Source organism: Lutjanus erythropterus, chromosome 9 (assembly GCF_056507025.1).
Source record: "Lutjanus erythropterus isolate fLutEry1 chromosome 9, fLutEry1.hap2, whole genome shotgun sequence".
NCBI lineage: Eukaryota > Metazoa > Chordata > Actinopteri > Lutjaniformes > Lutjanidae > Lutjanus > Lutjanus erythropterus.
The window spans coordinates 19,037,398-19,064,608 of record NC_139325.1 but is presented as its reverse complement, the minus strand read 5'-3'; the positions used below and the strand labels follow the sequence as shown (position 1 = coordinate 19,064,608).

General features: G+C 40.5%; 1 protein-coding gene across 3 annotated transcripts in view; it reads left to right on the top strand.

Moving 5' to 3' along the window:
* The first annotated feature begins 8,287 nt into the window (after positions 1–8,287).
* Positions 8,288–27,211, top strand: part of hivep3b (HIVEP zinc finger 3b) — a 69,419-nt gene continuing 50,495 nt past the window's right edge. For 2 of the 3 annotated variants that reach the window (XM_084726372.1, XM_084726371.1), the window contains exon 1: positions 8,288–8,557. The gene's annotated coding sequence lies outside the window, so the exon portion shown is untranslated. The remainder of the gene's footprint in view (positions 8,558–27,211) is intronic. The other variant, XM_084726373.1, reaches the window with a different exon arrangement.

Here is a 27,211-nt window from a genome sequence, read left to right as displayed (position 1 = left end):
CTCTTTGTCTTTATGGCGTCTCAGGAGAAGCTTTTTACAGTTGTGTCACATGAAAAATGCAACAGACATGAATGGAGTGCTGTGTTTCCTCTGTTATTTTAATACAGTTGTGGTGCTTTGGGAAATAATTCTAGTTTTGTCTCATCTGTTGATGTTTGGGTCAAGACAAGCATCTGGATTTTTAGTTTAGTTGCATAGTTACTTTAGTTACTTAAGATAAGACTTTATGTGGGACATGTGGCGTGTCTAAATACAGGAAACTGGAAAGGAGAAAGTTGATTGAGGTTCCAAATGGGGTGGGACTTTGGAAGTGTCAACAGAAAAAAAATGTAATATCTTAACATTCAGGCTGATTCAGGTGCCTCATGGATGTTATTGCTCGCCCAAAGCTTCTCTTTATCTGTATCTCTCCAGAGTGCAGGTAGTGTGATAGTACTTTTTAAGTTTCTGCATGTAACCCTGTACATTAAGGTCATGGGGTACCAGAGGGAGGGGTTAGTAGACACATCACAGCACGTCCTGTACTCTGGCTGAAGCATTATGTGTAGAAAACACCCTTCAAAATAAACAAACCATAAGCTTGACATATTGCATCAGTGCACACACTTTACATCTGATACTCTGCCATCATGCCCCCTGCTGTGTTTCCCTGTTTGCAGCTTAAACTCTCACACCATTTCTCAGCAGTTGTGTGACTGGGGACACATTCACATTGACCTTTTGCTGAGTGTTTTCCCTGCCACTTACCTTTCTGTGACAGACACCCAAAGTGAAATCGAAAGCACATCACTCTGTGTATTCAGTAAAAAATAACTGTAACAGATTTCACCCTTTTTCCCTAACTGTAATGTAAATTGAAGCAGTAAACGTGTCTGACCTGTCCCCCTGTACTGGTGCAGAGACAGAGCAGTGTGTGCCAGTGCTCGCAGCCTCTGCTGTGTTATTTCCTTCTCGCCTGGCTGGCAGACGGGGCCTGTTGGTTTTGGCTGCTACAGTCACTCAATCCAGTTGGCACTGTCTGCGACTGTTCAGGACATACTACCTCCTGTCGACTTCCACCCTCCCACAACACCACCCCTCGCTCAGCCTATCCATGACAATCCTGAGTTGATGGATTGTGTCACAGTTGTGACAATGAATTCCCGTTTCCTTCACATGCAGTGGCAGAAACAAAGACTTCCCCCAACACTATGGGGAGGATGGCAGCACATACAAAAAAAACAGACCGGTAGCAAAAGTAGCTGTTTAATAACAGTATGCAGTGGTAAAAATGCAGATTGACGCGGCAGAAGTTCAAATTGTACCAAAAGTGAGGGAGGATATAAAGTGCAAATACATGTTCATGTGCAACATCATACCTATCAGTGTGTGTAAGCAATGCCATATTTAGCACGTCAATAATAAATATATAAATATAAGATTAAAAAATTGAAATTACGATGATTCAAAACAATAAATTACTGCTGCAGCTATGACAGTAGATCCAGAATGAGGTAATAGGTCTTCAGAAAATTGTAATGATGTAATTAGCTGGTATGTGGTTCTTCAACAAGCTTTCATGGAAATGTACAAAGACTAGAGCAAAAAAATGGAATGAAAAAATGTTTTGCATCAGTACAAACACTCCTTACAGCTCCCCTCTACTCAAAAATGTTTTTTTTTCTGAAAAATGTCTGACCTTGACTCTTCTGATTTGTATCTGTGCAAAAATCTGTCACTCTTGTGGTGTTTTGATATTCCTCTTCTGAAGGGAGAGATGCAGGGCTCAACAATAAGGATTGACTGCTTGCCCACAGCAATTAAAATGCCATGTCTCATAAATAGGGAGATTTTTTTATTTAAATTTTCTTAGCTTATTATCAAATTAAACTGAAGCTTTTTGGATTTCAGTCTGACAAAATGAGACATAATCACCCTGGACTTTGAAAAACTGTGATGGATATTTTTCATTATTTTATGACATTTTCTTGATTTTGCAGCCCCTGATTAAACATGAAAATTAACTTTAGTTTTTGTTATTATATAATAAAAGCTAATTTGTTGTGTGTACAGGGGCAAGTGAAAATTTATTGCGGGAAAAGTAAATTTCTTACCCGTTGGGCAAGTGGTTCAGTTACAAGTCAACAAGCCAACAAACAACATAAACAAATACATCTGATACATCTGCTAGTCGCTGATTTTGATGCAATGACTCTTCATCTGAGTCTGGGTCTCTAAGGGCGGTTTTACAGCAACCCTGTTTAGTCCGGTTGAACCAAATCCTGGAGCATTTACCCTCTTTGTGTGTTTGGTTTGGGTTGGTGTGAGCACCAGCTGTGGTGCAGACCAAACAACTGCTCACTGGTCCACCTTGAAGGGGTGGTCTTGGACCACTGTCAAGTGAACTGTGTAGTGGTTAATATTTGGTGTGAACACCATTCAAACCAATCACAGAAGAGTATAATTTAATGTTTTATTTCAGTGGTTAAAAATGTTTTCTGTGTCTGTTTTAGTGACTGGTGAACTACTAGCACATTTGCTATCAAAACATCAATGGGCAGGGTGCAAACCTGAACACACCAACTCGTCTGACATCTTCTCTCCGTGTTGCCTTCATTTCCGTCAAAGTAACTGTTGTTCAACATTAATTAGCTCTAACCCAAATAAGATCTGCTCATTTTCAGTTGCCATTGTTTGAAGTACTCAAATCTCAACACAATGGCATGGAAACCCCACCATCAGCTTTTGGCGGTGTGATTGTGTAGTGATGCAGGCATACCAGTGCACAATTCATGCTCAGAACAGTGTAGTTCACTTGCATAGGCCGTGGTGTAGGGTTGCTGTACAACTATAAATCAGCCATTGCCAGCCAGATCCAGAATTTTCTCGATGAGGGAGAGAGTCCCAGCCTCTCTTCAGTTTTTTTTTTTTATGTGGGTAAACCATGTTAAATATAAATCATAGCAGATTATAATATGTCTGGAGGGGAACTGTTTCAGTGCTGAAATTGATGTATAAACTCTCAGTGTTCCTGCAGTGCACTTGTCATGAAGCTGGAACACTACACATTGCATCAGTGTTTTGCAGAGGGGAAGTCCTGTCTTGTCTCTTTGTGTAGCAGTGCACTGCACATTGCATCTGACACATGGCTTCACTTCATGGGTCAGGCGCACAGAGGAGGGTAGAGGGGGTTGAGTCTTGTGTGCAATCGTCGTCATTAAATACGCAGATGTCGTAAACTCGCCTCCAAATTGATATTTGTGATGTCACTCGTCTAACAGGAAGAGACAGGCAGCATCTCCTCCAAAACTGTGTTCTGCTGTTTTGATCTTAATGTCTTAACTTTTATTGTTCCAACAAGCTTTAACATAATCTAGTCTTTTCTCTTTAAAGAACCGCCCTCGCCCCTGTAAAGTTATCTTTTATTTTTTCATTTCTTTCTCTGTGATTGAAGTGTTTATGTTTAAAGCACCAGATTGAGTTTCATGAGACTAAAGAACTCTTTGGACTACAGTCTTCCTTTAGCCCCATCTCAAATTTAACAGCCTCTGAACACAGCCAACGGCATCTGAGAACAAATTAGCTAAGTGTCATAAATCGCACTTTTATTTCCCCTGTTATCGTCAGGTGTATAAATGTGAAGTCGGATTTTCTCCCAGGATAGATTTAAGACACTCTCCATCTTTGGCCACTGGCTCCAGTGTCATAAATCCCACCTTCATTTCCTCTGTTATCATCAGATGCAATTTGTCGCTGTAAAAAGAGATCAGAGGCTGTAATGTGCTGATTATGAACCACTTAGTGCAGCTCTGCAGCCATGCTTGGTTAGGCATCCTGGGATTTTTAATTGCAGATTGACTGAAGCAATGGTTATCACTTGCAGTGTTATCCCTGACCTTAATCTTCACTTCCCTTTTCCCACATTAGTTTGGAAATGTCAGCGTTTAGCTGCATTTGGTATTCACTTGTCAAGAATAAGGTCATTCTCTACACTGAAACACATACTATAAATCAGGCCCATTACATTACTTTTTTAGAAAGCCCAGGTTAAAAAAAAAGGTGCCACTTTACTATACAGCTACCCATATAAATGATATATAGATATTTTGTAATTAGGTTATTAATGAGGTTGTAAACATTTTATAGATCATTAATTAAAAAAACTTTCAAGCAAGTTATAACACAGTTTTCATACATTGGTGTTTGTTTTACTATTTGGCAAGATCCATTTACTGCTTACAACTAATAAATCTAATGAGTTACTACCATTTACAACAGGAAAAACGAGCCTTATTGTTAAGTGTAAAACAGTGCATGCTGAAAATGTCAAAGTACACAGTGCTGCCAATTCTGGTAATTTGATATGCCAGATAAACATTTTTGACTATAGAGATATGCTCACAGTGGTTAAGTGCTAGCAACCTTTTAACAAATATGTGATGAAGCTGACAGGTATAAATCCAGCTGATGGAGAAAACAAAGTAAGCTATGAGATCTGAGGCTTAACAGAACAGAAAAATGTGGGCTCACTATTTGGCAAGCAACAGGTCACTGTTGGTCTTTTATCTAACGCACTGTAATAGCTTATTAATGATTTATTAAGTGTTTACAACCTAAATAATAACCTAATTGTAAACAATTTATAAAGATAGTCTTATTCAGTCTCAGTCTTACTCAGTGGCTCTTTTTGTTTTGTTTTCCCATTTTTTTTCTCTTGTAATAAGGTTTATTATTATAAGGTTTATTGTAATAAGTTTATCCTTTCTCTTTCAAGGGTCTAGAGGAAAGAAGGTGTTGTACACTGTACAGTTTGTAAAGCTCCCTGAGACAAATTGTGGTTTGTGATTTTGGGCTTATGAATCAAATTTGACTTGACTGAATTTAATATCTTTCAGTCAGTTTGACTCTCCAAATTCCTTCTGCTACAACAGCTTGAGTTAAAACTTTTTAAATTTATAAATGTCTCTGTGCTCAACAACAAATTCAACCATTCAATGAGCTAATTAGTGTATTAATAAAATAATCATCTTCTAATAAACTATGTAAATACCCATAAACTGAGATTGTTAGCAAGTTATTAAAATTAAATCACAATGATATATATATTTTTTAATTAAATGATCAAAGGGCTGGATTTAGGTCATTAAATCACATTAGATCATCACACTACTCCAGCTTTGTTTCAGGGTTTTATTATCATAATAAATAACCATATGACCGTCTCTCATGCTGATTTGGATGAGCTCTGTTTTGTGAGAGGATTGTGCCTCCCTGACCACCACCTCTTTGACAGAATGACTGGAAATGCCTGTCTGAGGTGTAATTGGGTTTTTAGAGTGGGATCCAGGCCCATTAAATTATGTGCTGCATGCAGGGGAGCTAATTGAGTTTAAGCCCTGCTGGCATACTGCATGTGCACTGGAAACATTTACCCAACATTAAGCCCCAATTAGGCTTTTCAGGATGGGAAACTTGTTGCTGGATGATGGGAAGTAAAGATGCTGATGCCTGTCAGTGTGTTGTTTCTCTCCAAGCAAAAAAATGTGTCCACTAATAGATCTGTTTCTAGTAAATTGCTGAACTTCCACTGGACTTTCAGGGTTTTTTCTTATTTTTATTTAATTCTCTGGCTGCGGTGCAATGCAGTCACTCCGTCCTAAGCTGGAAGTCTACAAGTCTGAAAGTCTGAATGTGTTTATGTGTGTGTGTGGGGCTCTCCTGTGCGCATGCTCTCCCCCGGCTCAGAGGAGCAGCTAATGCAGTTATATAACAGTCAGTGCAGCCGGCGTCTGCTGTGAGCCAAATGCCAGGCCAGTCTGGTTACATAAGCCTGTCAGAGTCATATTGTAGCAGTACGGAGCGCTCACACCACAGCGTGTCCCTGTACTCCTTCCACCGTCTCCTGCTCTGTCTCTCACTTCCTCCCACTGTCTTTCTCTGCTCTCTTCTTTTTTCGCTACACCTCTCCCCACCTCCCTCCCCTCCTTTCCTCCCACTTTCCCTTCCCTTTCCTCTTCGCTGCGGAGCTGTTCTCAACACTGGAACAAAGAGTTAGCATGCTGGATGCAGATGCATCATCGACAGCTCAGAAAATATGAGACACAAAAGAGTGGGACTGACTGTACGCTCGCATGCTGGGAGGACGAAGTGTTTCTTATTCTACAGCAGTTTCTCCTCCACTAGACATCATGAAATATGTAGTTCAGTGTTTTCTCGTTGTCTGTATATCATTTTTAAAAGCAGCTCTTCTACTGACTACCTGTGTGCACCATGGCAGTGATGTGACAGTCACCACCACCTCCACCTGTGAGCTCTGATGTCCACTGGCCTTTCAGAGCTCCATTTGATCTCAAGCATGCAGCAGTCACAGCCACTAGGATAGCTTCCCTCAGTGACCTTTTACTGTATCTGACCCTCACCCCCCTCACACACACTCCTGGTCCCTAAGGTATGAGGAGGTCAGACAGATAGGGTCATCAGATCAGCAGGAAAGTTCGCTCCCAGCACTGAGATGTGTGCAGAGGATTGCCAAACACTACCTCTGTGACCCTTCGACAGTTCACACAGTCATCCAGGAGAAGTTAATTGATTTGTGGCCTCATGATCCTGACCTCCACTGTATCTCTCTTGCGTGTGATGCTATGTCAGCATCACTTTAGGTCGGCTATTCATTCTTATTGTGGTATAGCAATAAGGTGTGTGTGGTGGTTTAATTCAGAGGAGATGAAATATTGATGCAGAATCAGAGAGAGATCTGATATGTATGTATGTGTATATACATATACTCTATATGTATACTATAGTTTTAAAAAATGTTTAACTAATAATCTAATGAGGCATATTATGGGATCTTTGGTGGCTTGAGGCCCAAAGCCTTTGCCTAACAGTGAGCATTTGTTTTTACTTTTTGCTAATTAACTACGTCATTTTAAAAATCTGTACAAGTAACTTGGATTACTTCTCCCTGTGGATCTGTGGAAATGATTCAGGATGTTTCAGTTGCCTTCCGTTGGTGTATAGACTGTTGAAAAATGAAGCTAAGTTAGCCTAACGATGCTGAAAATAAAATTCATTCATTCATCCTCTGCACGCCATCATGAATGAAAGTATATTTATGTGACTTATTATTTATTCAAGTATTAAGAAGGGGGGAAGAACAAAGGATGTGGTGACAAGAAAGTGGTAGTAAGTAATGTCTTCAAAAATTTAAAATCAACACACCCTGAAAGTTACAAGGAGGCTGAACAAAGACAAGATGATAATTATTTATTTTATCAGGCTTATTATAGTATATCTGTAAAAATAGACTATATTTGCACTTATTAGCACTAACATTTGTATTTAATTGTACTCACATTTGCTTTTGTAAAAAAAAAATAAGTTATTAATGGCTGGTATATGTTGTGTGATTTTCTAATCTTTTTCCTCCCTAAAAATTGGTCATTGTTTTGAAAAATTACATACCCATTTTAAAAAATATTGGTATCAGTATTGGTACCCATAACACTGAATCAGAAAGCATATCATATAGCATTAAACGCACTACATCTCTCTCACGTTAAAAAATCAACAAAAGATGTAAGTCTGATGACCTTGTGAAGCGGTGTGGGATCATAGGAGTTGCTAATGAAAATCTGTGTGACATGACTCAGGCAGAATCATGTTTATGGACGAAGTAATCTATTAAGGTTTTATTCATGTTATGTTTAGACAGGTTCTGTCCTCAGTCTATCCCAGGTATGCCTGTTTTCCCAGAAGTTGCTGCAACTAGTGACACTTTTACAATGGATAAATTAACAGTTTTCTCTGAGTTTGAACATTATTGGAAATATGTGGCATAATTAAAGTATACAACTCAACAAAGTTAATAACAGCATTATACTGTACTGTGTATTATACATTTTAATGCGGCAGTCTTACATGTTATAGTTTTAATGTATGTGTCATCTAATTTTCCAATACCCCCCTCCCAAAAAAAAGAAAAAAAAAGGTTTATTATTATCTTTACTGTTGTCATACCCATTAAAAGCGACCAGTATCAATATTGGTATTGGTATCGGTAAAATTGTGCCAGAAAGTATCGGTATCGTATTGATTTAAAAAAGTTTGGTATCTCCTCCAATCAGCCTCAAAAACTCAGCTGTAAGCGTCTGCATGCGACTGCCTGGCTAATTAGAATTAATAGCATTAACCAGGAACTGCTGCTCTCCACCAATGGCAGCCCGTGGCTGCTCATTATTTATTCATGAGGCGGGCTTGACGCGCCAGCCCACTGGTGGAGGCTGAGAGGAGGGGGGCGGTGCCCGGCGGACCTGCCGTGCGGGGTGGTGCGGAGCGGCGGAGTGTGTCTTGCGTAGGGCGAGATGTTGTTTTGTTGTGGCGATCAGCTGAATGTGGCATCGCTGTCCGGTCTGACACAACAGTGGGAAGCACCCCGGGCCCCTCCGGCTCTCCGTCCGCAGGAACGCGGCCACCGAGAGCAGCTCCGACCCGCGCAGCGCAATCCAGGAAATGCGGACTTCATCTGGCCCTTTCGCTTCGGGATAAATGGCTGCAGCGCTCGCTCTGTAGCAAGCTGGTAAATATTAACTCTCATATTATTGCTCCGTTTGTGTGACTTTTAGTTTGGGTGACGGTGCAGCGGCTGTCACGTTGAGGGAGTGATGTGGTGCGAAGTTGAGCGCAGGCGGGATCCCACCCGTGTTTTCACACTGAGAAACAGAGTGACATGAAGTTGAGACCGTCTCGGTGTCTCTTGTAGTGATGTGTGATGAATAAAAGGCGAGGATGCAGGAATTTTGGTCTAAACTACAGCTCTGTGTGTGCGGCAGTGTTGGCGGGGGCGCTGCACACATACAGCTGACAGCATATGCTGCTTCATCACGTATACATACACCTCCATTCACCCCGTTTGTCCTCAATAACAATCCGACCGAGGAGCAACAGTGCGGGTTGACACATACAGGATGCACGCACAAGTTTAAGATCGACCACCAGGCCTGCTGTGAACTTACTGTGATGGGGCTACACCTACACTTGGCAGATTTTTAAGGGATGACATCATGCTTTGTGCTCAGTTGATAAATGGATTAAGTTGACCAGGGCAGGTTTATGTTGGCGGCTGTTCAATCAGCAACTCTGCTTCCCTTTGTTATTTTAGGTTGTGTCATGGGTTTACCTTTACACAGCAGGGTAATGACAGTATCACTGTAGTATGGATATTTGCATGCATCCACACTGAATGACTGTAGGACTGTTATCTGACATGTTTACTATGCAAAATGATTTCCTTACAAATTCTCTATCTACTTGCTGTATAGAGTGACAAAGTCCCCTTAAGTATTAAGCAGAATTTTTAACCTTCATTTCTCATAGCATTTAATTTGCTGACAACACTATCTATCTATCTATCTATCTATCTATCTATCTATCTATCTATCTATCTATCTGTTTTAACTGCCAGTACTGTACAGAGCTGTAACAATTTGTTGATTAATCAATTAGTTATCAACTACTAAAATTATATTTTCAAATATCGCTCTCTCCAAATAAACCAAACTCAGACAAATTTAGTGATTTTGCCTCGCAGAACATGGGAGGTACTGTTTTATAGCTGCCTTGATCAATTAGTTTGTTTGTGTGACTTTGGTGAATTCAAACTATCCTTTAAAGCACTAAAGTCACACAATTATACAAATGAACTTACAGTTCGAGACGGCAATAGACCATCAACTCCTGTGTTCTGCAAGGTAAAATTACAGATTTCGCCTGTGGAGTTTGGTTTGTTAGGCGAGATTGATATTTGGCTACACAGATGCGGTTTCCCAGCTGAAAAGGCTGTCTGATTGTTAGGTAAAGTGGTGAAAATATTCTAAATATAGCGCACACTTAAGCTGACACTGTTTTTTTTTTTTTTTAGGTAGGCCTTTTTTTAATTGGCTAAAATCCCTTTTGTTGCTGACCCTGTCCACGGCAGTACATTGCTTAGCTTCTGTGCTGGTACTCTTCTTTGCTTATCCAAACTGGGGGCGTGCCGGCCGGCATCTACTGTAGTAATATCATGACTATGGATGAGTACCTCATACAACCCCACATCAAATAATCTGAACTATCCCGTGAAATTAATTGCCATCTTTTGATAAACCATTACTAATTTTGAGTCATTCTTTAAGAGAAAAATGTCTAATTATCTTATTTCAGCTTCTCAGATATGAACATTTTATAGTTTCTTTAGTCCTCTGTGACAGCAAACTGAATGTCTTTGGGTTGTGGATAGAATAAGACATTTGAAGACAACTTTGAGAAACACAGCTCAGCATTTTTCAACATGTTCTGATGTTTATTGACCAAACAACTACTTGATTAATCAAGGAAATGATCTATTGAAAATAATCGTTAGTTGCACCCATGGTACCTTAGAACATGTGAGTTGAGTGCACTTTTAGCATGTCTAGAGGAAGTGAGGTAAGCCCAGAAGCGTTGTTCTATGTAGATGAAGACCGCTGTGTTTGTGGTTAAAACCAGGTGCTGCTGAGAAACACTTTTTCATATCAGTGGAGGTTCAATGCAACTCTCCATCCAATCCAAAGGAATGTGGATGTTAAAAAACAAACAATATGCTGCAGTGTCCTTCCCCTTGCCCTCGGTCCATACTGTAACTTCGTGCAGCACAGAAATACAGTAAAGTGTCAGGCCATGGTGGAGAAGGAGGGATGAGTGGAGAGAGGCCAATATGCAATTATTTCTTATTGAATCAGCACAAAGTGGCAGCCTTACAGTGCTCCGCTCTGGCCTGGATCAAGACCACTTGTGGTGCTGGCTGAAGAAAGGCGCTAGCTCAGCAGGCACCCAAGGAGAGCGCTGCTCCATTTCCTTGCAAATTTCCAAGATTGTTTGACATCGTGAAGCATTTGATCGTTGAAAAAAATCTGGGCTCCAGGGATTACTGCCATTTATGGTTCCAACATGGACGGGGATAAAAGCTGCGAGTTACTTTGATGTTTTTATACTATTGTAACTTGGCTGAAATGTTAGAAGGTGGCTTGTTAAGAATAATTACTATATTTTAAAAGCTGGAAGTGAATGTGCTATTATCAGTTTAGCTGCAGAACCTGTTTTCATGCCAGTCAACTGTTCAGCAGCGCCAATCCATTACAAAACACTTTGGTATTCAGTGTTGTAGCTGTAAACTTGCGCAATGAGTTTGTTCAGGTATAATAAAAGAGAAACGTACCTTTCTGTCAGCATTCACACTGATCACTGAAGACTTCAGTCTGTCAGTCAGTGAGATTCATGAGTGTCTGGCACAAGAAACCCCACATGGAAAAGGGCAGGTTTCTGCCAATTAACAGAGAAGCACTCAACACCTTATACAGTATATATCTGGTAGCACTTTATAAGAAAGGGGCGTCGTTACACTGTCATAACCATGTCATGATACCTGTCATGATGATGAATAAATGAATGTTTATGAGGGTTATCATTAAGTGTCATTCAGTCAGTTGTCATCTTTATATTAATGCTATTGAGATGTCTTACAACTTGACATTACCAGACTTAAAGAAACTTTAAAGATTTATAATTGAACATTTACAATAAACTTTTAACATGTGGTTGGTTTTGATACTGGCTGTCATGAGGCCATTATAAGTGTCATAAAGATGTCATTAAATGTTAAAAGGCCGGTCTGGCAACAAAGTACAGTGCCAAGGTAATTTAGCTTACAGAGTGACCTGATGGACAGACAGCAGTTAGCGTGTTGCTAAAGTTGGCTAACCACTGTTTGCTGTTATCTGTAGCTGGTATTTTCTAGTTAGCTTGATCAGCCATGGAGCTAGTCACCTAATCAGCTGACTCAGTCCCGGGGTGCCAGGAGCCAAACCCAGCAAGAAAACCACAAAGGTAATTGTGTTCCCTGGCTTCAAACTGGCCACTGTCAGTCTCGGAGAGTGTGTTTGTTCCCGGTCCGGTCAGGAACTCCAGTTTTGCCAGACTCAGCTAGATGCTGATGCATGGCAGGGGAAAGTACCGCTCAGTACGCAAGATTGTTCTCTCCATAGTTACCTTCATCCTCAACTCCAGAATAAACATTGCATTTAATTCACTATTTATTAACTCAGAATCTTCTGGATGCAGTTTTTTTTTTTTTTAAAGTCTTTACTAATAACATTCTGAGCTAAACACATGGTTATGACAGTGTAATTACAGTCTTATGCATACCCTTTCAAATAGTGTTATCATTCATCCTTATTTCCACATCAGTGATCAGTCATTTTTCAGGGATGATATTGATACTGGTAATTAGTCATCAAGGAGACCAATAACCAAGATTTGAAGTCGATATACATTTGCAGTAAAAATTAAAGATCTTAGTGTCAAAATTTAGAATAACCTATTTCTGCTACTTTATAATTCCACTTAACTACATTTTAGAGTACTTTTTTACTCCACTAGGTCACATTTATTCAATAACTTAACTTAGTTACTTTGCAGTTTCAGATTATTAATAAAAATATAAATGAACTTTTATGAACAATTATGGTGTATTATAAACCAAAAGTCAAATTAAATCAGATTAAGATAAAGTAACCAGATAATCATTCAGATTATTCTGTCGGTGTGATTAAAGAGTGGACTACAGACAGAGAGACGCGGCTGCTTCAGAGCCAAAGTAGCACATTTTTCAATTAATTTATTTTATCAGTTGTGGGGTGAATATCAGAGTTGCTAATCAGCGAGGTTGATAATATCACACAGACTCACCTGGCATACCTTCCACTTCATCTCTCACACACTGAGTCAGCTCTGCAGGTGGCAACGTGTTTATTTGAATGCATGAAATGCCATCGACATGCAGAGGGTCGTGTGGAGTTGCTCAGGCCTTCGGACGCACCTCCTACAGATAACGAGGTTTGATAAATGCACACTCACTGGAGCAAAGGATCAGGGGTAATCTGCAGAGTCAGAGTGACAGTTTAGTCTGAACCTTGGATGTGAAACTTATTGGTGTTTCATGGATGTTGTGATGGCTATAATACTGGCAGTGTGTTCTGCTTCACACGCATGATCCCACAAAGAACTAAATGGCATGTATGAGCATGTTTAAATTTTGTTTTCTCTGAGGGAGCGTGTAAGAAGGATAGTATTGTTGTCAGTCTCCTACAAGTAAAATAAACACACACACACACACACACACACACACACAGACACACACACACCCAGGCCGTTAAATCCTGGTGGCTGGTGGACACAACCTTTTCATGTCCCTGCTGCTGGTCATTAATCCTGTTCTCTGAAGCACCCGAGAAGAATAGACCCACTGTAGTGCTGGGAGACCAGAGTGAACCAGGAACAAGACCTTGAGTACACACATACACACACACACACACACACACACACACACACACACACACACACACACACACACAATGCAAAATGGAGGCCAGGAGTGCCAGCCAACTTTGCAAATGCCCCACTGGCCTAATAATCTTATTGCATGCAGTCAGTTGCATTGTAATGTATTGTTAATAGATGTGTTATTAAAGTGATAGTTTGCCTTATATGAAGTGGGCTTGTATGAGGTACTTAACTTATCGATAGTTTGGAGAAGCAGAGAGGACTGCTGGTTTGAAAGCTAAGCAATGTACTGCTGTGGACAGGGTCAGCAACGAAACATATTTTAGCCACTTAAAAAAGGTCCACCCAGGAAAAAAATCAGCATTAGTATAAGTGTATGCTATCATTTGAATAACCTCTTCAGCACAGTTTTGATCTGTCCTCCACTTGGCTGCATGCCCCAACCAGCAGCATTTCAGAAGTGTTTCTGCATTGTGTGTTTTGCCTGCCTGATTATGTTGATGTGCTCAGATTTTGTTGATCTGGTCCTCTTTCTTTGCTTTTTGTGCTTCTACCATGGATAAGTACATTTAGTAGTTAAATAGTAATTTTTTTGTCTGTGTTTGTGATTGCAAGTCTGCACAGGGTCTCTTATTTTGAAAATTGCCTGGATTCTCTCTGCTTTTTATATCCGACTTCCTGCCCATTCGATCTGCTCTGTGCAGATTGACACACCGTCCGTCAAAAACAGACTCTGTGCTTATTTGAAGCGGCGAGCTGTTCTGGGAGACGTCGAGGCGCAGTTAGTGGGATCACAAGCACTGTGTTAAATGGCAACTATCTGCTCCAACTTACATGGCACTGCCGTAACGTTCCACAGCTGTGTCTGGTGGAATCCAGTGATTAGTTTGTCATCAGACAGCCTTTTCTGATGGGAAACCGCTGTTATATAAGCCAAATATTTCCAATAATGAAATCCATTATTTTACCTCGTAGAACACAGGGGTTGCTGGTCTACAGCTATCTCGATCTGTTAGTTTGTTTGTGTTATTGTGTGACTTTGGTGTTTAAAAAGCATAATTCAGATTCACTAAAGTCACAAAACAGTGGACCAGCGACTCCTGTGTTCTGCAAGGTAAAATTACTGATCTCGCCTATGGAGTTTGGTTGGTTTGGAAGCAATTTTTTGCTTATATAACAGTGGTTTCTAGACAGAGATGGTCTTGTGACGACATAGTGAAGTCATTAAAATATTCTAAATATAGTACACACTTAAACTGACATTAATTTTGTAGGTGGAAATTGTTTTAAGTGTCTAAAATACGTTTTGTCGCTGTCCCTGTCCATGGCAGTTTGTTGCTTGGCTTCCATGCTGGTACTCCTGTCTGCTGAGTGCCGTCCATCATCTCCTGTAAACCCACATAAAATAATTCAAACTATTCCTTCAGAATTCCTTTGCTAGTCCTGTGGTCTGCTTTTGTGTCATTTTGGTCAGCGTATGTGAGTGTTTTTGTGAGGGGGGTGTGGTCGTCTATCAGTGTCTGGTCTCCACTCAGCCTCTCGCCCAGTCCAGTGTGTTGGCTGCCCCTTCAAATGGAGATAGGGTTTCGTTATGTTTGCCAGCGAGCGAGGCTCTGTCCTGTATGTGTGTTAGTGTGGCTGCCTGGCCCACTCCCATGTGTGCCAGCCAGTCGAGGTTATGTAATGATATATGTGGACGATGATGTACACATAGGGCCGGGACATGTTTTGCAGGGAGAACGGGATTACTCATTCAAACACTCCCTCAATAAGAGTTAATCATTAGCTACTTTGGCACAGATGATAGCCAAGTGGAACATCGAGGGGGTTTGCTGTTTGTAATGGCAATCCTCCCTCAAAAACAGGCCACAAGTTTATCCCAACACAACAACTCCAATTCGCCCATAATATGTCATTCCGACAAGATTTACGTTTTCTATTCTTCTCTTCTGTATGTGTTATAATCTGTTTTCTTCTTGTATCAACACCGAGGACATTTTTGTGCAGGTGTTCACTTTCCACAGTGGTCACTGTTGTGTAATAGTGATTGTAAGCTGCTGCGCTGCTTACCACAGGTATGTCTGGAGAAGGCTCGGCCAGAATATCATTGGTAAAGTTTGTGCAACACTTGGGAGAGGCTGAAAAAAAGTGATAACACACGTAGTAGCGTATCAGTTACTGGATATTAAGATTTGAATGAAGGCATTAAACCTCACCTTCAGGAGGTGTAGCTCTCTAAGGTCATTGAAAGTATTGATACATTTAAACTTTCCCATGCCACATGTTTAGAATTATTTAATACTAACATTCAATAGTATCAAACATATGGAAGTGCTCTTTCAAGACTTCACTTCAGTTCAGTCTTAATTGTCTTGCCTGAGATTTGGCTGGCTGCCTGGTCGGGGGCGTAACACACATTCATAGCACTCTATTGGCTACTGTAAAAACCAATCAATGTCTGCGACATATTCCTCCCTAGTTGCATGTTTTTACAGGAAACACAAAATATGTGTAAACAATGAGTTCTCTGCTAGCTGTTTTGATGGCTGTCAACAGCAAAAAATTAATTGCAGTATGCAAAACGTGCGAGTCAAAAATTACAGACAGAGACGCAACAACTTCAAGTTGGCTTGACATTTGAAGTTGCACAAAGAACAGTAAATCAAGGCTAATATTAACATAGTTACCAAGCTAACGCTCAGCTAGCATTAACTTAACAGCTAAGTAACTTTGTAAATCAGAGAGGTTGGATACTCACTGTTACATTAGGACTTGTTAAGGACTCGATACTCAAAGTTCAGGACTTGGGACATGAGGACTTGTCAGTCTTGACTTGAGACATGACTTAGGACTAGAGTATAAAGAAACCTTTTTGTGACTTGTAAAACAATGACTTGCTATCCTCTCTGCAGCATAGCAAAACCAGACAATGTTCAGTCACTTTTTCTGCACCAGCAACGTGTGAAGGTTGTTAATTAAACAAAAAAAATCCTCTGTGTGCCTGCGACTTTTTTCATACTAGTATTGAATCAAAGTTTAAAATTCCTGCATCATGACAACTCCACTCTCTAGAATCCTGTGTTTCTGTGAAGGATCAGCTACAGATGCATGGCTTGTGTGTGTGTATTGATCGGTGATGCAGGCAAAGTATTATATTTCACGATTAGATATCTCCACCTCATCCAGATCTTTCTCTCTCTGGCTCCCAAGACACCCCTCTGAGACCACACCCCTCAGCCTCAGCACAAACACACACACACACACACACACACACACACACACACACACACACACACACACACACACACATTACACGTGCACAGACGACAATCTGCAGGTGTCTGTTCACCACACTAATCTGTGCTGATTAACTAACACCTGCAGAGATAACTTGTGGTTTATCTCTGCTTCACCTCCTCCAAAGTGTGTCTCTCACTCTCACTTTGGAGCCAATTGAGAGTGAGAGGATCTCAGCCTGTATTGTCTTATCCCAGTCCCATGACAATGTGTAAAAATATGCATGTGTATATGAGAGAGAGGATGAGGAAGAGAGACAGAAAAGTATACTTTTATAATGAATACACATTTCTATTTCTAATACTTATGTCCATCTACAGGCTTCCTTTTAGGGCTGAACAATTAATCTAATTCTTAATCACAACATGGCTTTCTGCAGTTTTGAAACTGCAGGAGTCACAGTATTTGTTAAATACCATTTTAACGGTGCTTCAGAGATGTCCTGGCTTACACATCATATTCTACAGACTTGGGGTGCAATGATAGCTCAGTTGGTAGAGCATGTGCCCCATGCACTACGGCAGTAAGTCCACTGCTGCGGCCATGGGTTTGGTTTAGCCTGTGGCCTTTTGCCTCTGTCACTCTCCTGTCCTAGCTTTAGCTGTCCTATCCAAATAAAAGCATGAAAAGGCCCTAAAAAGACAATACAACATACAGACTTAAGATATCTTTGTATGGTACAGATCCTGGTAAAAATCACACTAATCAGGGTTCAACATAAATCATGGCCTGGTGCTCAGGGGTCACCAAATATTCCATGTAGAGATGTTCCTATAAGAGTTTTTAAAATCTATCCCTGATAACATTTTAATGTTATTCAATAAAAAGGAGAATAATCTCTCTAATATCACAAATAATATTGCAGCCAGTCAAAATAATTGCAATTACATATTTTTACAAAGTCTTTCAGCTGTATGTCCTTATCCATTTGTTCTCCCTTTAGAACCGATTTCTGTCCTCTCCTCTCTTCCTTCTCTCCTTACCCCTCTCCTCTCCTCTCCCTTCTGGAGTCCTTTGTCTCACAGTGTAAGGCGTCCCTGCAGTAACTGCGAGTGAGGATTGGAGGGGATTTCTGCTCTGCGGGAGGGTAAGAGGGCTTTGGGGGGAAAATCCTTCCAACCCTGCTTCGGATCTGCCGAGCAAATCAAGGCAGCAGGCGATGCTCCAGCACAATCCTCCCCAGCCATGTCAATGTCACTGAAGCAGAGCGGTTGAACTAACCCCTGGACCCCCTCCTTTAGCTGCACTCAAAGCCCTGTGAAATCTGTGGAGCAGCCTTTGGTACAATCCAGATGTGTTTTGTCTCTCTCACGGTGCTGTCAGTCTGCCGTGTAGCATGTTCAGCCTTGAGGAACGCTCTCTTACCTGGCGTGGCTTCATGCTATGAGAGGTGTTGGCTGGTGGGGAGCTCTAGGCAAGAGGCATGCTACTTTTTTATCTTTTGGGCCATACTCTGCTGCAGTATGATCTATAATCTATAATCTATACTCAACAAAAATATAAATGCTACACTTATGTTTTTGCTCCAATTTTTCACAGGTGCACCTTGGAATGGACACAATAAAGGGCCACTCTAAAATGTGCAGTTAAAAAAGATAATTATTAGACCCTGAACTGTAACTATTTCACACAGGCCTACAGATACATTTTTTTTCCAGGAGGGCAAAGTCATGACCCACCCTACTCCTCCTCTGATTGGCTGGTACTCATTTCCTTAATTGGTCGGGTTGGTCAGGTTTAGGCAAGAGAAATGGTTTCTTAGGGTTAAGGTAAGAATATCAGGGTAAGCCGGTATGGTTCGGTACTGAACTCATGAATCAATAGGTACCAAATTTCAGACCATGTGAGCCGAGAGTAGTCATGAGTGTGGTTAACTTTCAAACCTCAATGCAGACAACTCTCAGCAATATTTTTAATGTGAAACACAAAGCTGGAGAGAGGTCTAACAAAACACAAAATACAATCAATCTAAAAGTTGAAGAGTGCACTGTTTTTCTGGCCTGAAAGCCAAGTCCTCCACAGCAACTGCAGCTAACGTTAGCATGCCTGCAACTAGCACCATAACAGTGCAACTTAACCCTCGACAAACAACAAAATTTTAAGAGAGGCTTCAACAACTTAATATCTTCAGGTAATTATTTGGCTAGCTGAATAAATTGTTGGAGATAACTGGGCTTTTTTTTGCACTGTTTTGCTTGGCTTAGCATTTTTACTAGTATTAGCCAAGACTCAGCCACTGGTTGCATCTGAAAGTCCTTACCAACATAATATTTAGTGTGCTAAAACTGAATGTGAAATATATTCTTATGTCCGAAACTTTAGTATGAAACCACTACTTGTGAACTAACGGGTAATATTACACTATGAATTTATGCACGAGTAACGACAACAACAACATAACAGGAAGGATATCACCTATGATTCCCCTGAGACACAAACAGATGTGTTAAATGCCCTGGTGACAGACTGACAGGCTGCAGGGTGTAGGGACGGGTTTGGGAAGGACAATGTCCTGGTATGGTGTTTAAAATGTTCTAAATAAATAACAATGTTGAAACTGAGATTTATATTTTTACAGCTGAAAATACATTTTTGACATTATAAAGGGATTAAAGTACTGGCAAAAGTTTCCTTTAGGTACTGGTACTGAATTCCATGTACTGGTATTTGTCCAGTATTGGGAAAAATGTGAACAGCACCCAAACCTATAAGGCAGGTCATAAGTTTGCCCTCCTGAAAAAATAGGTATCTGTAGCTCTATGTGAAAAAACACTAAATATAAATATGCCCACTAAATATCTGCTTTTATTGTGACCAGTCCAAGTCACACCTGTGCAATAATGCATTATCTTGGCAAAGGAGAAATGCTCATCAGCACGTATTGTAACAAATTCATAGACAAAATTTGAGAGAAATAAACCTTTTGTGAGCACAGAGCAAGGCTGCCATCTTCTACTTAAACTCAAAAAATGGGAGCAAAAGCCAAAGTGTTGCATTTTTATTTTTGTCGAGTGTAATATACAAAACATCTGAAACAAGACTTTAAAAAATGAAGTCGGTGTGTATGTGTGCTGTGCGCGGCACACACGCATGTGCATTTGTTATTTACCGCAGAGTCCCCGTAGGCAAGCTGTGCCCTGACATTGTCAGGTAAGGTCATATAAAGAACACCTCATTTTAGATGCTGTTAATTATGCAGGAGTGTGGTCGACTGCCATCACTTGGGAAGGTCATTTGCTCTCACCCTATTAAAGGGCACAAAACTCTACAGATTTCGGTCTATGTGTGTTGTATCAGGGGTGTAGCTGTTCATTTTTGTTGTGGTTTTGTGATGCTACCGAGGCTGTGCTGACATCCTGTCTGAGGTTAAAACTACCTTTAAGCAGCGTCAGGTTCAGCAGTTGTCTCCCATCTGATGTCAGTTCACATCGCAAACAACGGTGTATTTACACAAGATGTGTTTGTGTGCACTGTGTAGGTATGTCTCTGCATGTTTATATATATATTCCATGAGTGTTTATGTTTACGATGCTTTTGCTGATGCCTCCATATTGCAGCCCCTAAGCGAGGGCGTCTGTTTCACCTAATTGAAGGTCAATATTTGCATGAGCATTCCTACAAACAACTTTCCCAGCTCTGCCGAGACAGAACACAGGCTACCAGTGTACTTCAATAAAATCAGAGAGTGCCTGTCATATTCTAGTTCAGCACCGGCTGACCCATCTCTGTACAGTGCTGTACATTAGTACTGTGCCACAGCAGTGCAGAGGTCGCTCATAGACCACTATTACTCTGCAATAGATAAAAAAAACACCCTTCCTGTTTGTTTGATTTTTTTAAAAAACGGTCAGAATCACTAAATGTATCCCTGAACTTTGCAAAGCACAGAACAGCTTTCTTGCTAAATACTACGGGGGAATGATTCTGAGAAACATTTTGCACGTGGCTAATTAAATTTAGCAAACATGAGGGAATTTCCCTACAGTATTTGATGCTCTACTACATTTCTAGTTCTAGTCACTTTGAAAACAGAAACAGTGACTGAAAGAGAGAAACGACAGGGAGTGCTATAGACAGCCAGTGATGCTTATTTTTGGGGTGAGCAGCTTGGGTCAAGAGTTCAACCAATACTATTTTGATAATCAATTAATCGTTTTAGTCATTTTGGAGAAAAAATAATGGAGAAAAAATGCTACACATTCTGTGTTCCAGCTGCTGTCATTCAATGTAACAGCAAACTGAACAGACCTTTTTCACAGCAGCCATTTTGGCATGAAATAGTGGCGTAAACACACACACACAGGTGTTATCAATGACACTAATTAAGGTTCACTTCCATTCAGGTCAAACAAAGTCAGTGTGCTGCTGTTGTGCATGTAGGATCACTGCACAGGCTCTGCTACACAAAGTGAAACCTTAATCAGTATCATCTATTATTTGAGGATGTCACTAGGCTCCAAAATGACATTTCATGGACCAAAGATTAATGGAAAAAAATAAATGCCATGCTGATCAGTGATATTTGTTAGTTGTATGTTGCATCAAGTGAATATAACAAACGGTTCTGTCACAGCAATTAGAAGAAACAAAGACCTGGTTAAAGGACTCTACCAGCACTTGTGTATGTTCAGCTCAGTCACTCCGAATCATTTATACTGTATTCACAACTAAACTTTTTGCAAACTATACTGTTGTGTTTTAGAAATGTGTGAGTATTTTGTCTCCTATTGTAGGCATGCAATGACTTTTTTGTTTTCATTTTTGTACAATATGAGTAGCAGAGGGTGAAACATGCTTGAGATCATGGTGTTATTGTACCATAAGTTTTTAGTATCATTACATTACATTACATTACATTACATTACATCCTTACTTTTAATCTTGTTGACCTCTCTAAATTTAATATATTCATTGAATTGCCAGGGAAATTAGACATCAGAACATCCCTATGATGAGTCTTTCAAATTATTGCCCAAACTGTCCTTCGTAAATATCCATCACAGTTTACAGGCAAACTTAACCTTAGACCTAACACACTTTGAATAGTTGTGCAAACTTAGAGTTGACTGGTTCGATGAGGAATTAGTGGCGTTACAAGTGTCACTTTCAGTTTTACTTCCAAATAAAGTGATAAAGTTGTAGCTAATTATTTACAATATATCTGATTATCTGACTCCTTGCGTTTGTTGCTTCATTAGACTTAGGCTAGAGATATACTATCTGTTCAATCATGTGTTTGCCATTGCATATGCATAGTGTTAATTTCTGCACACATGCATAACCATCGCTCTGAGCAGATGCAGGACATGTGAGGCATGGATGCATATTCAAACGTGTGGTTAAGAGGAATTCTATCATCGGCCTTTCTCTCAGCAATGAAATGCTGCAGTTTTACTAGATTTTTGCAAACATGCTGAATCATCTCTTTCTGTATGCTACTGATCTTCATGTTAAACAAACATGATGTGTTACTGACTGGTTTTAAGGAAAAAAGCGTATTTAGGTGTCTGAAAACCCTAATAATCCTTGATGAGACAGACGGCTCCTGCTGTTGAGTTCATTCACCAACCTTGTAGTCAAACAAAAGGCCTGACAGAAGGTGAATCATCTCAGGCAGGATCAAGCTTCACAATGCACTGCAGTCTCAGTGAAGCAAATCTCATGTCACATTTGTCACACTGTCACAGTGGATTAACGGTCGAAGATGAGCGGTCAGGTGATAGTGCTGCTCAGCATGAATCACCCTGTCAGGGGAGTTATGGACTGAAGGTGGAGAAAACGGCTTGTTTAATATTGTAGATGTAGTGTCACGCAGAGACTCACCTGACATAACTGAGAAAATAAACAGACGAGGGAAAAAAAGCATTTGCTGCTCGTCAGAGGGCTGCATGTTTATCCTCTGTGGTGGGATGCTAAAGCCAGCGTTTTCATCACCTTTCAGGGCAGCAGGGATGAACGAGATGGGCTGGATTGAGGGTGAAGCTGAGGAGAGAGGCAGAATGAAGGTAAATAGTTGAGGCTAACACATGACAGACCTGCACATAAGCTCCATCCATCAATTTCAGCACTGTACCTGCTTATCCTGAGATCTGCAGCGTGCCCCAGCACATTCAGGCTAAGAGACTCATAACAGTAAAGTTCAACTAATTGGATTGTAAATAACAATGGGATTGTTAGGATTTTATTGATATTGATAGTTTGTATCAATACCAATTCTTATACATCCTCTTGTTTATACTCTTGCCATAATTTGGTGCAAAACGTAAAAAAATTATATGAAAAGATGTGAAAAGATTCAACAGATATTTTATTGCTTTTTTGCAGTAAGTAACAAGTTAAATTGTTTCATGAGTTATTGGATGTAGCTGCATTTTCATTAAATTTAGTAGTGATGGGCCAAACCAATACTTTAATTTTACTGAAAGTTAAATTTTCAAAAGCTAAAATATGTTTGAAAATACATATTAACATGTCCAAAGTCCAACGTATTATTAGCAAAGATAAATCGGCCTATTGATAAAAGAATAGACCAGGAGCTGAATGTGACTGAGATGTGTCAGCAACACTGTCATAATGTCAGCTGTGTGGACTTTTTCTAAGCTTAAGGAAGAAAAGAAAATCCTGCACGCTGCCCTTGGTTGGTCCCTTCTTTTGGTCCCTTGGAAGCTTCGTCAAGAGAAACACTCAACACACTCAGTCCACAGGGACTGAAATGTGTGAAATATAAATTGTGATGCTGAACAACAGCAGTGTGCGGGACTTTATTTTTTTCTAAAATATAAAGTGACGTTTTTCAACACACCTGCATTTGAGATAGTTGGATGTGCAAATGTCTTCTTTGAACAAAAAGCTCAAAGCTAAAAAAGCAATTTATGTAATTTATTTTCATTTTATTTTGAAAGTTTGAATAGTGTGTTGCTGAGAAATTAGCTCAGTGTTTCCACTGGTGACATTTATCCATGATAAGTAGCGTTTCACACAACACAGCCTATAAGTAACTATTATTATATGTTTATCTAGCCACATTACAGCTGACTAATATAACCTGACTATCCCTAATAGCCTGAAGCACTTTTCTGTGGCTATGTGCTGGCACTGGGAATTTAATTGTAAATTGAAAATGTAAATGACTTGTGTCAGGACATAAAACCAATCTGTTGATGTTGTTACAAATCAAGAGTCAATAGTTGAACAATGGCATAGCTGTTGCTGCTGCAAAAAAAATGTCTAGATCAAGTCACGGGTTTGGAGAATCGTGACACCCCTACTGATTATAAATTATTTTTGATTTTGATTTAAAGCCATAACCACGACAAAAGCTTCGACTGTAAAAGATATGGTGGCATACTGTATGTTTGGGGGAAAAAGGACAGAGAGTAGCTGTGGGAAGCTCTTCTTCCTCAGTCGGAGGTGTTACGGTGATGTTTTCTATTATGTAATCCTCCTGTCCTCAACAACCTCAGATAGTCAGCAGTCCCAGTGTTTGCGCCCAGGTAGTCCCCCACCTCATCCCTTTTCTCCTGCTTTGCACCGTCAGCACAGTGCGAGGGAGCAACCCCGGCTTAGTCACTGCAGACTTTGATTTTTCATCAACACTCTGCAACTCTAATATGCTTAATGGCACCGCGCTCGTCCTCTGAGGACCCCCACCTCTCACCCCCATGTCAGCTGACAGGTTGTTGGGCTGTTGTGGAGGCTGAGGGGGAGGAGAGGGCTGTGGTAGGGTGGGTACACTTTAAGAAATAAAGGTGCTAACTAGAACCATAAAGGATTCTTTGGCTTGCCCTCATAGGGGAACCCTTTTTGGTTCCAGGTAGAACTTTTTTTAAGGAGTGTTCTACCAAGAACCCAACACAAAGAGTTCTACCTAGAAACATCTGTGAAAGCTTTCCCACAAAACCCCCTATGAGAGGTTCCACAGATAACCTTTCTATGGTGAAATGGTTTAACCCAGAACGCTCTTTGGGGGTTCTATCAAGAATCTATCCACCTTCTAGGTGCTAACAAGAAACTGCCCAGGAGGTTTTACAGAGAACTCTTTTATATTCCAGAGGTTTTATCTAGACCCCACCCAAGACTGTAGCTAGAACCTTGTTAAATTATGGCCAAAGAACCTTTGGCAAACCCTCTACAAAAAGGGTTTGAATCTTGAAGAACTCTGTCTTTCAAAAAGCCGTAGAACCTTCAGTCTTACAAAGAATCCTTGACAACCCTTTTTTTCAGCAGAGGGTTCTTCAGAAGCAAATGATTCTGGGTAGAACCTCAGCCCTTCAGGAAGAACCTGTTTGGAACCCTCATTTCTGAGAGTGCACACCATATTTCACTCTGACACCAGCACCCACTGGGAGACCAGGAGCTGCATATGTGACCAGATGAGGAGATCTCAGTGTGCTGGTCGCTATCTGAGAAGCTGATTAGGATTCTTTGAGAGTACAGTAGCTGGAGCGGCGGGGCTGGGTTCCCACTCACTGCCCCTGAGTAGGGTGTCCATTACTGTGGGAGTGCCTAAATTACACAGAAGAGGGAGATCAGGAGAAACCCCAGTGAGAGTTTTAGAGAGAGGAGGAGGAGGAGGAGGAGGAGGGAAGAGGGTGTAGAGTGGAGAAATCAATTTGTCTCTGAGCGAAAAGAGAGTTAGATGCACACAAACACATTATTTCAGTGGTACAAAAAATGAAAATAAAGATGCTCTGCGCATAATTGGGGGAGACTGGGAGCATTTGCAACAATTTTGTCTTCCTCTCAGTTACTCAGCAAAAATTTGGACTAGACCCACCAGCCATCCCCTGTTGCAACCATCCCCAGTCTACCCTACATGAGTTCAAAATTGTCTTTATGACAAGCAGGTAACCAAGATTTTTACTCTTGAGCTAAATTCCATGCAAGATTTTTCTTGCCAGAGTGAAAGTATAGTGTTTCTTTGTGAGATGGACGGCCTCTCCGGTCTTGTGAGAGCGAGCTGTCCCTGTTGCTAAGCCAGCAACAGTCTCTCTTTTATTCGTCATAGTTGTGTATTTTGGTGTGCATGATTGCTCACGTTGTCATCAGCATTACCAATGCACAAGTCATAGGTTGGACGGCAACTTGATGGCTTTGGAGTGGCTGTGAGGATGGAACGAGGGCATGTTGTTCCTGGACTTTTTGTTCAGACATTTTCCTTTTCTATTGCTCAAGTGCAGCTGCAGAACTCTGAGGCTGCAGAGAGTATCAGTGTTTCATTCCATCAATCTATGTAATGCACTGTTTATTGCTTTTCTGTGTAACTACAGAGTTATCAGATTATCCTCAGTGCAGTTTTTCATAGTGAACATTGTGCTTCATTGTATCCTGCCTCTCATCGGCCAAGTCTTTAGTACTCCAGTCTGTGTGCCTGCAAACAAACCTGTGTAAAGATTTTGAAAAGTGTTATCCCTCTAAAGCCAGACTAGGCCTTTAATCTGAGGGTGATATTGACCTCCACCAAGGAGGTTATGCTTCAGGGGCTGTTTGTTTGTTTGTTTTTAAGCAGGATTAAGGAGAAACTACTTGTCCAATTTTCATGAAACTTGGTGGAAGGGTGTAACATACCAAGAAAGAACTTTATCTATTTGAAATGTGTCATAACATCTAGTTATAAACTTTCTGTGTGTGTGTTCAAAGCTTTTAGCATTTTTCTCTTTTGATCAGTGGAACATTATGAGAACCCAACATGTAGCCTGACAGGTGAAGCATGTCCTTGTTTTATACTATTTGAACCCTTTAAACTGAGAGACAGTTTATGTTGACGTCCGAGTGAAGGCGAGACCTGTCAGTCATCCTTTGTACAACCTACGTGAAATGACGTCTCTTCTAACCACACGCCTGTTGAGTCCTGCCAGACCACAATGAGCAGAGTGAAAACTGTGGGCTGACGAGGCCGAGTCAGCCAAGACCTGCCAAATGTGATTTTACTTGTTGTGTTTGTGACAGTTTGCGTTTTGGTAGGTGTCAGTGTGTGCATGTGCTGCATGTACTGTATGTATGTGTGTCTGACCATAAAATCCAGAGAGTGTCCTGATCTATACTTCCTTCTCTCCATAATCACAAACCTCAGCTGTGGAGGCTTCACTCCTTCATGTTGTTGCCTTTTTTCAGAGGCTGGTGAACTTGGATGGTATGCACAGTTTGAGTTTTCTTCAATTTTGCAGTCAGACTACTTCAACAGTGAAAGTTATCCCTTCCAGTCCCCAGATTAGATTTTCTTGGTCTTTAGATTAGATTTCCACTCTGAATTTAGCAGCTCACTGGAGGGCACATCTTGCCATTTGTTTAAATTTTGTGGGTTCTAGCTTATGACTTCCTCATCTGCTATTTAAATGGTCTATAAACACATTTCTGCTCTTCCAGAAACTTATGTTGTTAGTCTGTCTGGTTCAGATTTTGCAGTACCTGCGCCTGCTGTAGCTGTTTCATTGCTGTAGTTGTTTTTTTTAAGTCCTTTTTATAATTCTACAACATAATTAAGTTATAATATATTGATTTAAAAGCATGAATCAAATCTTAATAGTTAAACATTTACTGAAAAAAAACTTCCAATCATTCCATCAATGTCCACGCAGCT